The sequence below is a fragment of the Moschus berezovskii genome, chromosome 10 (genome assembly GCF_049115385.1).
Source record: "Moschus berezovskii isolate FMDL1 chromosome 10, NW_MosBer_1.0, whole genome shotgun sequence".
NCBI lineage: Eukaryota > Metazoa > Chordata > Mammalia > Artiodactyla > Moschidae > Moschus > Moschus berezovskii.
In genome coordinates, this window is record NC_142469.1 from 89567973 (window position 1) to 89580440 (window position 12468).

Here is a 12468-nt window from a genome sequence, read left to right on the forward strand (position 1 = left end):
AACTGACAAATAATAATAAAATATAAAATACTCTTTATCTCTAATGCCATATAGCCAACTGATTCTCACAGAATGATTTTTGCTGAACTCTATTTATATCCAGCCAACCTATGGCTGTAATTGATGAATGAGTACAGTTCTGATATGAATGTTAGTTGATATTGTTTGTATTAATAAGTAAGACTAAATTGAAAGCAAAACACTGAAGATGTTTATCAGAACTTCATTAGTGTGTGAGTGACATGAGCAATTTCTTTGCTTCAAATACTGTAGCCCTCAATTTTTTGTGCTACTCACACTGTAATGGCTACAGACATTTACAGGTTTAATCTGCATTGTTAACATTTTCTTCATTACTTCTCATGTCAAGACAATCAACAAAAAAATAAATTAATCTCTGATTGGTGGCCACCACGATCAATTTAAAGCTACAAACACAGAATCACTTATTGCAGAGTTGGGAGGAGATATGCAACTCTGACTGTGCAATTTATATATAATCATGAATCCTTCCTAACACACAGATAGAGTAGGTGAAAACAGCCTCAAAGGCAGAGATAACAGAAAAAATGTAGTATAATAATAAGGATGTGATGCGTTTTAAGTGTTTATTGTCTTTATTTTTTTTAATTTATTTTAACTGGAGGTTAATTACTTTACAATATTGTATTGTATATGGGGAGGGAGTGGGAGGGGGGTTCAAGATAGGGAACACATGTATAACCGGGGTGGATTCTTGTCTTTATTTTTAATATTATTCCTTTAATATGTAAGTTAGAATAATGTAATTTTAAATAATGGCTATGTATAGCAACTGCTTACAAGATTCTTAAAACGTTATTAATCAGCTCTTGTAAGCCAGCCTAAGTGGGCTCCAAAACATCACTGGCCACAGCTCAGAAGTATTAAAACATCATAATGATGAGAAATTAGAGCTGGAACGGATCCTGTCCATTGTCCCTGGTAAAAGTGTGGACACTGACATGTTGTGGTTTGCATAGGAAACTGTTAACAGAATAAGTTCTGGTCTGGTTCCCAGATTCCCAGTGGTTTGAATCACTGAGAAAGCATCCCTTGCATAAATTGGCCCATTTCAAGGGGAAGCTTGGCCAAGGAATGGCTGCTCGTGATGAAGACCAGGCCAACTTCTGTGTATGCCATGCTCTGTGTAATGTACATGTATGTGGAGGAAGGTGGGGCAGAGAAAAAGGGACATGTCAGGAGTTTGCATTCTAGCACCCAGGACTCTAAACCCTTGGGCAATCAGAGGCTTTGAGAATGTCTGGGTTCCCCTCAGAGGAAGATTTTCTCTGTATAGAAGCAATCAGCCGAGGGTGAGCATGGAAATGGTAAAGTTTTGGAGATAAATGAAGTTTCAAAACTGCGATTATGCAGAATGGAGGAGGAAAAAGTTAAAATCATCAACTCCAGCTGGGACTAGAAACATAATAGCTAAGAACAGTTAACATTTACTGATTTACTGCATATTTATAATATGCTAAGCACTTTACATGCAGAGTTTCGTTTAACTTCACCACAACCATTTAAAATAGATATTATTTTTCTTATCATTTTTCAGATAGGAAAACTGGTTGAGATTAGTTGCACAAGGTAATGCAGGTAGAGAAGGGCAGAGCTGGAGTTCATAGAAAACACAAACCTTTGAATCATGAACACAAACAGTCATTTGAATTTTTCTATCAGTTTCCCATGTATTGGGACTAAGGAGAACAGGATTGTGTTTTACTTGTTAGATGGGATAGAAAATCAAGCAAGAGGAGAGGAAAAAGTATTGTTTTTGGTTCTTTGGAATACTTTTCTATGACCAGAATGAAAAACCAATATAACCCAATCATGTCTATCACCATTAAGGAGCATGCTTGCTCAGCTGTGTCCGACTATGTGAGACCCCATGAACTGTAGCCTGCCAGGCTCCTCCGTCCATGGAATTCTCCAGGCAAGAATACTGGAGTAGGTTGCCGTGTCCTTCTTCAAGGGATCATCTCAACCCAGAGATCAAAGTCCGCTCTCCTTCATTGGCAGCTGTGTTCTTTACCACTAGTGCCACCTGGGAAGCCCTATCACCATTAAAACCCTGGTCAAATACTACCATCACCACCACCAATACTAACAATGAATAACCAAAGAATTATCAAGTTCCAGGGTCCTAGACACCTTGAATGAAACTTGTAATAATAGTTTCCTCATTTCAAGCTCCTGTTCCTACTTAACTATTTGTTGTCATAGAATGTTATTTTTATTCAAAAACTAGTCTGAGAGGAACAGAGGCAAACGCATGCTGGCTGTCAGACTGAAGATAGAGATTAATTAAGAAGCAGTGGTGATATCCATCCGTGGTTATGGAATGAGGTCTCAGTGGGCTGTGACTGAATCTACGCCACTTGTGAAGTAGAAAGAGGGTGAAACCTTTGTCTGACAGTGGCCCATGGCAGGTCTTGCACGGGTTCTGTCCGATTGTTGTCCTGAGTTGGTGATTTGGATTCCATATTTTCTCACCTCCATGTATACTCAGCCCTATTTACCATCTTCAAAGTTTTGGCAACAATATTTTTACTACTACACAAGTCTTCTCTTTGCTTGCTTAATACTTAAAAATGAAGCTTAATATGTGGCTGTTACTGTGGTGGTTTTACTGGCTAGCCCCAAATGCAAGTCTGATAATAATGAAAGAAAAAGGGACATGCTTGAGACATCATATTGGATTGGCCAAAAAAGTTCTTTTGGAATTTCTGCAGTGTTATGGAAAGCACATTATTATTGGAAAAGACCCTGTTGTTGGGAAAGATTAAGGGCAGGAGAAGAAGGGGGCAATAGAGGATGAGATGGTTGAGTGGCATCAAGGACTCAATGGACATGAGTTTGAGCAAACTTCAGGAGATGGTGAAGGACAGGGAAGCCTGGTGTTCTGTCCTTCATGGGATCACAAAGAGTCAGACACAACTGAGCAACTGAACAATAGTGGAAAGAACCAAGTGAACTTTTTGGCCAACCCAATACATCACAGTTTTAAAAATAAACCCTTCCAGTGTGAATTTGGATGCATCTGTCACAATAGTTACAGGTCAGGTGATGATATCTGAGGTTAGGGCAGAAAAGGCAATGTAGTTTCTTCATGGGCTTATAACTCTCTCTTTCTAGAAAATTCCACTCAGAATCCAGTCTCCATGCTAGGAGAAGCTCAAACCATATGGAGAACGGCTTGTATATGCTCTGTTCAGCAGTCCTAGTTGAACCAGTCCTTCTAAAAAATTGCTTATTTTCTTATTATTTATTTATTTTTGGCTCCTTTTGGGTCTTCATTGTTGCATGTGGGCTTTCTCTAGCTGTGGTGAACAGGGGTACTCTTATGGTGTGAGGGCTTCTCATTGTGGTGGCTTCTCTTGTGGAGCACAGGCTCTAGGTGTGTGAACTTCAGTAGTTGCAGCTCCTGGGCTTTACAGCACAGGTTTAATTGTTCCATGGCATATGTGATCTTCTTGGACCAAGGATCAAACCCATATCTCCTGCATTGGCAGGCAGATTCCTATCTGCTGCACCACCAGGGAAGTCCTATAGTCATCTCAGACTTTAAGTCATCTCAGCCTGGGCACCAGACTTGTGAATGAAAACGCCACTTTGGAAACATTCTCTTGCTCCACTTCTTAAAAGGTAGACCAGTGAAGTAGCAATGAATGGTAACAGGCCCCCCCCCCATCTTAGAGCCTGTCCAGGCCAGGTGAGGGTGAAAATCCCTGAGAGCATAATGGCCCCCTCCCTTTGTAAGGGATGACCATATATTCCAGTTTGCCCTAGGCAGTCCAAATTTATATCTGTTCCCCTAACATTAATATTAGAACCCCTTCACTCTTAAAAGTGTTGTGATTTGGATGATAAGTTAAATGGTCATTCTGTTCACAAGTCCAGGGGAAATCTCTCTAGCACACACACATACACTTGATGGCAGAGTCCTTTTCATATGAATCACTGGCCACAGCATGGAATGTTGTGTCCAATTTCTTCCATCATGTGTAAAACAGAATCCATTAAATCTATATGCCCCTGTCCTGTGTGCTTAGTCTCTTAGTCTTGTCCGACTCTTTGCAACCCCATAGACTGCAGCCTGCCAGGCTCCTCTGTCCATGGAAATTCTCCAGGCAAGAATATTGGAGTGGGTTTCCATGCCCTCCTCCAGGGGATCTTCCCAATCCAGGGATCAAACCCAGGTCTCCAGCATTGCAGGCAGATTCTTTACCATCTGAGCCACCAGGGAAGTCCACATGCCCCTGGATTTCCAAGATAAAACCTACAACTAAAGCCCTGTTTGTTTCATTTGTATGGACTAAACACCAATGACTTTTATGACACATCCTTTGGGGTTGGTTTACATTTTGCAAATATATTATTTGAAGCCATTAAAAGCTCAGTTTTAGCATAGTTCTCTAGAATGGACTAAGTACTATTTCCCATAAATGTTTCTTAGATTCAATTAGACTGAAAGACCAGCTAGAGTATAGAGAAAAGAATGTCAGACTCAGGGTCTGGAGCTCTGTGATTTGATCCATACGCTGCCCTCTGTGAGGAGAGGACAATACATCCCAGTTTACCCAGGGTTATCCCAGTTTATGCCTGCTCTCTAGCGTAGTTAATAAGAGTGTCCTGTTTCCTTCTCCTTCTGGTTTAAAAGATAAATGGTATGGTCACTCTAGCAATATCATGTAGAATCAGGCCAATAAGTAACTCTTTTGTCTTCATCCCTCATTTGTCTAAAAATACCCATCCCCCAAAGTTACTTTGTGGAGTAAGTGAGAGTGAAAACATGAAATAGCTTTTAAAAACCCAATGTACTAAACAAGTGAAACATATTTGATGAGCGTCCTATTTTTTGTACTTGTGCCCTGGGGTTAGCCAAGTCCAGGACCCGCAGTTTCTCTTGCTGAGCCTGATTCTTGCTCTCAGGTGCAGTTACTGTTCTTTCTCTCAAGACCCAGCCTGCTGAGTGAGAGGTTAGGTGGGTGTGTCCAGTGACTGGGTGCTGTCCAGTGGAGTGCTGGCAGATGTGACCCAGGCTGCTTCCTGCCTGGCACGTATCTACCCCACGTGATCTTCCATACTCTTTCCCTTCTGCCTGGCCAGATGGAAAAGACCTGCAGGGAAACACTGAGAGTCCTGGATTGGAGAGTTTTCACTGTGAATCTGGTTTCTAAATTAGTGCTTGGAGGAGAGTGCTCCAAAATGGAACATTAGCATCAGACTGAGAGGGAAATAATCTTTTATTATCTTTAGTCAGTAAGATTTGAGGTTTGCCTGCTACTATTATTAGTTATTGTTAGCGTACTGGTGCTTTCTTGATCTTATCAGAATAATCAAGCTTTGATTCCCCCTGCCCCCATGAACTATGCCACTAATGGCAGTAACTATAAGAGTCTGCCCACTAGAGGATGCACTTTGGCTTCAAAGATGTTAACAACTGAACGAAATGTGCATCTGTGCACCTTAGAATGGATGCAATAGGACAGTCCATGTTCCAGTGTGGACTTGTTCACTGTCTGAGTCCTATAGCCAACGCCTTGAAGAATGGAGAAACTGCTGTTCCTGATGCTCACATGTAGGCTCCTAGAGGACTTAACATTTATCTGCTTTATTGACTCTTCCCAGGTGGCAGTAGCGGTAAAGAATCCTCTTGCCGAAGCAGGAGACTCAAGAGTTGAGAGTTCGATCCCTGGGTGGGAAAGATCCCTGGAGAAGGAAATGGGAACCCATCCCAGTATTTTTGCCTGGGAAATCCCATGGATAGAAGACCCTGGCGAACTACAGTCCATGGGGTTGCAAAGAGTTGAATACAACTGAGCATAAAACTGAGAAAAGGCAGAGAAACCAGAGATCAAATTGCCAACATCCATTGGATCATCAAAAAAGCAAGAGAATTCCAGAAAAACACCTATTTCTGCTTTATTGACTATGCCAAAGCCTTTGACTGTGTGGATCACAATAAACTCTGGAAAATTCTAAAAGAGAAGGGAATACCAGATCACCTGACCTGCCTCTTGAGAAACCTGTATGGAGATCAGGAAGCAACAATTAGAACTGGACATGGAACAACAGACTGATTCCAAATAGGAAAAGGAGTACATCAAAGCTGTATATTGTCCTTATTTAACTTATATGAAGAATACATCATGAGAAATGCTGGGCTAGAAGAAGCACAAGCTGGAATCAAGATTGCCGGGAGAAATATCAATCATCTCAGATATGCAGATGACACCACCCTTATGGCAGAAAGTGAAGAGGAACTAAAGAGCCTCTTGATGAAAGTGAAAAAGGAGAGTGAAAAATTTGGCTTAAAGCTCAACATTCAGAAAACTAAGATCATGGCATCCGGTCCCATCATTTCATGGCAAATAGATGGGGAAACAGTGGCTGACTTTATTTTTCTGGGCTCCAAAATCACTGCAGGTGGTGATTGTAGCCATGAATTTAAAAGACACTTACTCCTTGGAAGGAAAGTTATGACCAACCTAAACAGCGTATTAAAAAGCAGAAACATTACCTTGTCAACAAAGGTCTGTCTAGTTAAGGCTATGGTTTTTCCAGCAGTCATGTATGGATGTGAGAGTTGGACTATAAAGAAAGCTGAGTGCTGAAGAACTGATGCTTTTGAACTGTGGTGTTGGAGAAGATTCTTGAGATTCCCTTGGACTGCAAGGAGATCCAACCAGTCCATCCTAAAGGAGATCAATCCTGGGTGTTCATTGGAAGGACTAATGTTGAAGCTGAAACTCCAATACTTTGGCCACCTGATGCGAAGAACTGACTCATTTGAAAAGACCCTGATGCTGGGAAAGACTGAGGGCAGGGGGAGAAGGGGACGCCAGAGGATGAGATGGTTGGATGGCATCACCGATTCAATGGACATGGGTTTGGGTTCACTCCGGCAGTTGGTGACGGACAGGGACGCCTGGCATGCTGCGGTTCATGGGGTCATAAAGAGTTGGACACGACTGAGTTACTGAACTGAACTGAGCGTGAGCCCATACACAGATTCTCTCTTCTGTCTTTAACATCTGTGGCAAAACCTGGTACAGTGTAGGAACTCAATAAAATCTGTTGAACGAGGGACTGATGTACACATATAAGTAATATAATAATAAATTATTAATTTGAGGTGAGAAATCTCATTTCTTCATTCTGCCTGCTGTGTTCAGGTCTGCATGAGGAGTTAATTCTCCATCTGTAGCTAAGCCCCATGGGAAACTGAGTAACAATAAGGAGCATTGGCTCAGAATTTGGAGTTGTTTTAAAGAATTAGGTGTTTATAGACATCATTCTAGAGGAGATCAATCCTGGGTGTTCATTGGAAGGACTGATGCTAAAGCTGAAACTCCAATACTTTGGCCACCTCATGCGAAGAGTTGACTCACTGGAAAAGACTCTGATGCTAGCAAGGATTGGGGGTGGGAGGAGACGGGGACGACAGAGAATGAGATGGCTGGATGGCATCACCGACTCGATGGACATGAGTTTGAGTGAACTCCGGGAGTTGGTGAAAGACAGGGAGGCCTGGAGTGCTGTGATTCATGGGGTCTCAAAGAGTCGGACACGACTGAGCGAATGAACTGAACTGAACTAAACTGAGGCATCATGGTATATGCGTTTTAGCGGGGCTTCTGAAATGTTAGGGAGAGGAGTACGTGGAGGCAGAGATCGTACCTTATAATGTGGACTCCTGAAGAAATGTCTCAAGACCTTAAAAACTGAATTTATTTATTTATATGAATTATGGCCTTTAGTGTTAAAAAATCCATAAAACCGTTTGCTCCATTTGGTTCTAAAAAATTTCAAGGGGATGCTTTGTTTCTGATGATTGCCTTTTCAGTCTCTGTGAGGATTTCTCTGTGGCTAGGAAAAGAACGCACACCCTTTCAAGAACTTGTCTTTCTCAGACATGCACTGAGTTGACTCTGCAGCAGGACAGAAAGCACGGCTGTGTCTTGCCCATGGCTGCGTCTCCAGTGCCCAGGACAGCAACTGGGCTCAGAACTGGTGCCCAATTCATATTTCATGAATAAGTTGTGGGCTCCAAAATCACTGCAGATGCTGATTGCAGCCATGATATTAAAAGACGCTTACTCCTTGGAAGGAAAGTTATGACCAACCTAGATAGTATATTAAAAAGCAGAGACATTACTTTGCCAACAAAGGTCCGTCTAGTCAAGGCTATCGGAGAAGGCAATGGCAAGCCACTCCAGTACTGTTGCCTAGAAAATCCCATGGATGGAGGAGCCTGGTAGGCTGCAGTCCGTGGGGTCGCTAAGGGTCGGACACGACTGAGCGACTTCACTTTCACTTTTCACTTTCCACTTTCACACATTGGAGAAGGAAATGGCAACCCACTCGTGTTCTTGCCTGGAGAATCCCAGGGACGGGGGAGCCTGGTGGGCTTTTGTCTATGGGGTCACACAGAGTCGGACACGACTGAAGTGACTTAGCAGCAGCAGTCAAGACTATGGTTTTTCCCGTGGTCATGTATGGATGTGAGAGTTGGACTGTGAAGAAAGCTGATCGCCGAAGAATTGATGCTTTTGAACTGTGGTGTTGGAGAAGACTCTTGAGAGTCCCTTGTACTGCAAGGAGATCCAAGGAAGGACTGATGCTAAAGCTGAAACTGCAATACTTTGGCCACCTCATGAGACGAGTTGACTCATTGGAAAAGACTCTGATGCTGGGAAAGGTTGGGGGCGGGAGGAGAAGGGGATGACAGAGAATGAGATGGCTGGATGGCATCACCAACTCTGTGGTCATGAGTTTGAGTGAATTCTGGGAGTTGGTGATGGACAGGGAGGCCTGGCGTGCTGTGATTCACGGGGTCGCAGAGAGTTGGACACGACTGAGCGACTGAACTGAACTGAACTATTTAGAATGGCTGAATGGGTGAATCAAAGCTGAAAACCTATCTGGAGTTGCTAAATAATATTGGCCCCAGTGTTTGAGCATTGATCATGAGTCAGGCACTTTACATATATTTTTTGTCTAGTATAAGAGGTAAGCACTAGCATCATCTCTGTTCAGTTTAGCTGCTCAGTTGTGTCTGGCTCTTTGCAACCCTATGAAAAGCAGCACGGCAGGTTTCCCTGTCCTTCACCAACTTCCAGAGCCTATTCAAACTCATGTCCATTGAGTCAGTGATGCCATCCAACCACCTCATCCTCTGTTGTCCCCTTCTCCTCCCACCTTCAATCTTTCCCAGCATCAAGGTCTTTTCCAGCGAGTCAGTTCTTCATATCAGGTGGCCAAAGTATTGGAGTTTCAGCTTCAACATCAGTCTTTGTAATGAATATTCAGGACTGATCTCCTTTAGGATTGACTGGTTGGATCTCCTTGTAGTACTGAAGAAACTGAGACCCAGAGTAACAAACACTTGCACAAAGTCACAGAGCAACAAGAGTTCAAGTGTGAGCTCTGGTGTGGTCTCAGGTAAGCCTATCTTAACTACTATGCCTAGCGAGAAACCGTGCGCTTGGAGGCACGGCATAGCATTAACACAGCTCTGTCCATGGATACTACTACTTCCTCGGGTTTGACCTCAAATCAGTGAGCCAAACAGGGAAGTGAGTAATGCTAAGTTTTGAAAAAAATGTTCCAATTGATCCATATGTTTTCAGGCACCAGCCCAAGGTTTCTGTGATACAAAGTGAGCAAGCACAGAGCACATGCCATCTACCTCAGTTGCTGAGGATCTGCAGTTAATTCCAGACATGAGTTTCTGCACATAATATTACAGGTTCAGAGTGGCCAAAACATTTACAAGGACATAAACTTCTTGGAGGTGCTAGTGGGAGGTCTTCCTGGAAAATGAACAGATTACAGTGTTATCCTTCTTTAAATTTTACTAAAGCACTCATAGTTTTCCTTTTAATCTGAATGAAAAAAATCAACATATTTTTACCCTGTGGCGGAATAGAACTGGGACTTATGATTCAAAATAAACATCTCTGCCATCCTGTCCTATTCATACTTTATTTTGACACGGACACTTATAATTTGTTTTTCCTTCCCCCAGGAAGTTGGAGTGGCATGCCACCCCCTTTTTCCTTCTTTGAGTCCTAACCCAGTGATTCACTTTCACAGCATAGTACTAGTCACAGGTTGAAATGATTTTGTATGTCACCCACTGGAATAACTCAACATATTTCACGTTGGCCACCAAATATATAATCTCTATTTTATTCAGTACTAGGAACTCCATGCAGTGAGGTCATTTTCTGGGAACTGATTATTTGTCAGGTATCAGTTTCTGCAACAGTAGTGTACAGTATTCTTTGCAGAAGTCATGATTGCAACCCTCACTGTTTTCTAAGTGCTGGTCAGAAGCCAGGGGAGCTTTGCAAACATAGTGATTTTACCCAGAAATTTTCATGGAGGTGCAAGAGCAGATTAGGGTCTCTGATTACTATGCGGAAGGGGGTCGTGGAAAAAAACAGGTACAAGGCAGAGCACTGTTCTTTTGTAGTGAAATATTTTTACTTTAATTTTTGTCCTAAACAATTAAGAAAATAAAACTACAGAATTGAAAGGCAGTCACTTTTTAAACTGTTTCTGAAAATAAGAATATGAATAAATCTCTTTAGGGTATCATGGAGTGTTCTTTGAAAGTATAGTCAGTGAAAATAATGTTTAATACTTTTCTCAACTAGTGTCATACTTGTATTTATAATGACATATGTTTGTTATTAACCTCTCTGTTTATTGAGATGGTATTAGAAATAGCAAGTATCTCACGTGAAATATTGAGATAATAATGGGCCTGGATTTGTAACCATAATCTCAACATGGACATGTAAGTCGCATTATATTTTTTTATTGTCAAATCAAGTCTATTCTGAGCCCCTGTCCTATTAATTAGGCTGGTGAGAAGCTGGTCATTACTGGGAATTAGGGAGTTTCCAGTTTATTAGAAAACAACAACAATGGCAGTAGAAATGACAAGAATAATAGCAATAAAATACCTAACTTCAAAGTGTTCCCTCTAGTTTTCTGTTAGAATGCAGCTGTTCGTTTTTGAGGTCCTTAAAAGTTAGTGACTGCGTGGCTTCCATGTCTCATTTTGGCAAGGGAATGTTTTGATGTCAAGAATTCAGCCTTGTCAGGAGCACTTCTTAGTCCTTCTTGGAAGTGCTCATTGGGCAGGCCATGCTCCCTTTGCTTTCTGATCCTGATGCTGTTTTCCTCTGACAGGAGGTGGATTTACTAGAAAGAAAGTGAAAGTCGTTCAATCATGTCCGACTCTTTGCAACCCCATGGGCTATACAGTCCATGGAATTCTCCAGACCAGAATATTGCAATGAGTAGCCTTTCCCTTCTCCAGGGGATCTTCCCAACTCAGGGATTGAACCCCAGTCTCCCACATTGCGGGTGGACTCTTTACCAGCTGAGCCACAAAGGAACTCCAAGAATACTGGATTGGGTAACCTATCCCTTCTCCAGCAGATCTTCCTGATCCAGGGGTCAAACCAGGGTTTTCTGCACTGCAGGTCAATTCTTTACCAACTGAGCAATCAGGGATTTACTAGAAAGCTCATTAAAACTAGCTTCAAAGCGCCTCATTTTCAGGGACAGTTCTGAGGTTATCAGGAGGACTCTACAGTGTATTCAGACGATCGTGTATTTTGATTATGATCAGTGAGGATTATTGTCTTCACTCTGATTCCATCTCTTGTTGGGTGGCTTTGGTATTTACTGGCATGCTGGAAGTCACACTGCGTGGAAGGTGAGTGGAGGGAATATTTAGTTTGTTTAGATCATGCTCAGTGCCTTCAGTGTGTGATTATCTTATTGCCAGTGGTAGGTGTAGTAGAGGACTGGCTCCTAGAAATCCTCCCAGGACTCATTCAGCACCATGAAACAATGGTTCAGGACCACTGTGATATAAATATATCCTAAGGCACTGGAATGGAGAAGGAAATGACAACCCACTCCAGTATTCCTGCCTGAAGAATCCCATGGACAGAGGAGCCTGGCGGTCCATGGGGTCGCAGACAGTTGGACATAACTGAGCAGCTAAACAACAATAACAAAGCACTGGAAATATGTAGGCAGTGGAGAAAGGATGAGTTTTGAAAAGTTTGGAGCCAGAAGCTGTTTTATGGAAAATTCTTCCAGTTATCAGATGTTAGTGTTGAAGCAATTCCTACTGATGCCTAGTCAGAACATTTTCCATAAGGAAACACACTTGATGATGCATTATATACAATCATAAATATAACATGAATTTTCTTTGTAAAATGAAAGTTATTAAAAAATCCATTATTTGTCAGAATTTCTATATTTTTGGAGCATAAATCTATAACAGTACTTTAAATATTGGTGCTTTTGTGTATGAAATCACATTAAAAAAAAAAAAAACCAACACTTTAGCTCACATATTAGTGTATTTGAGCCTTCCCAGGTAGCGCTAGTCGTAAAGAACCTGCC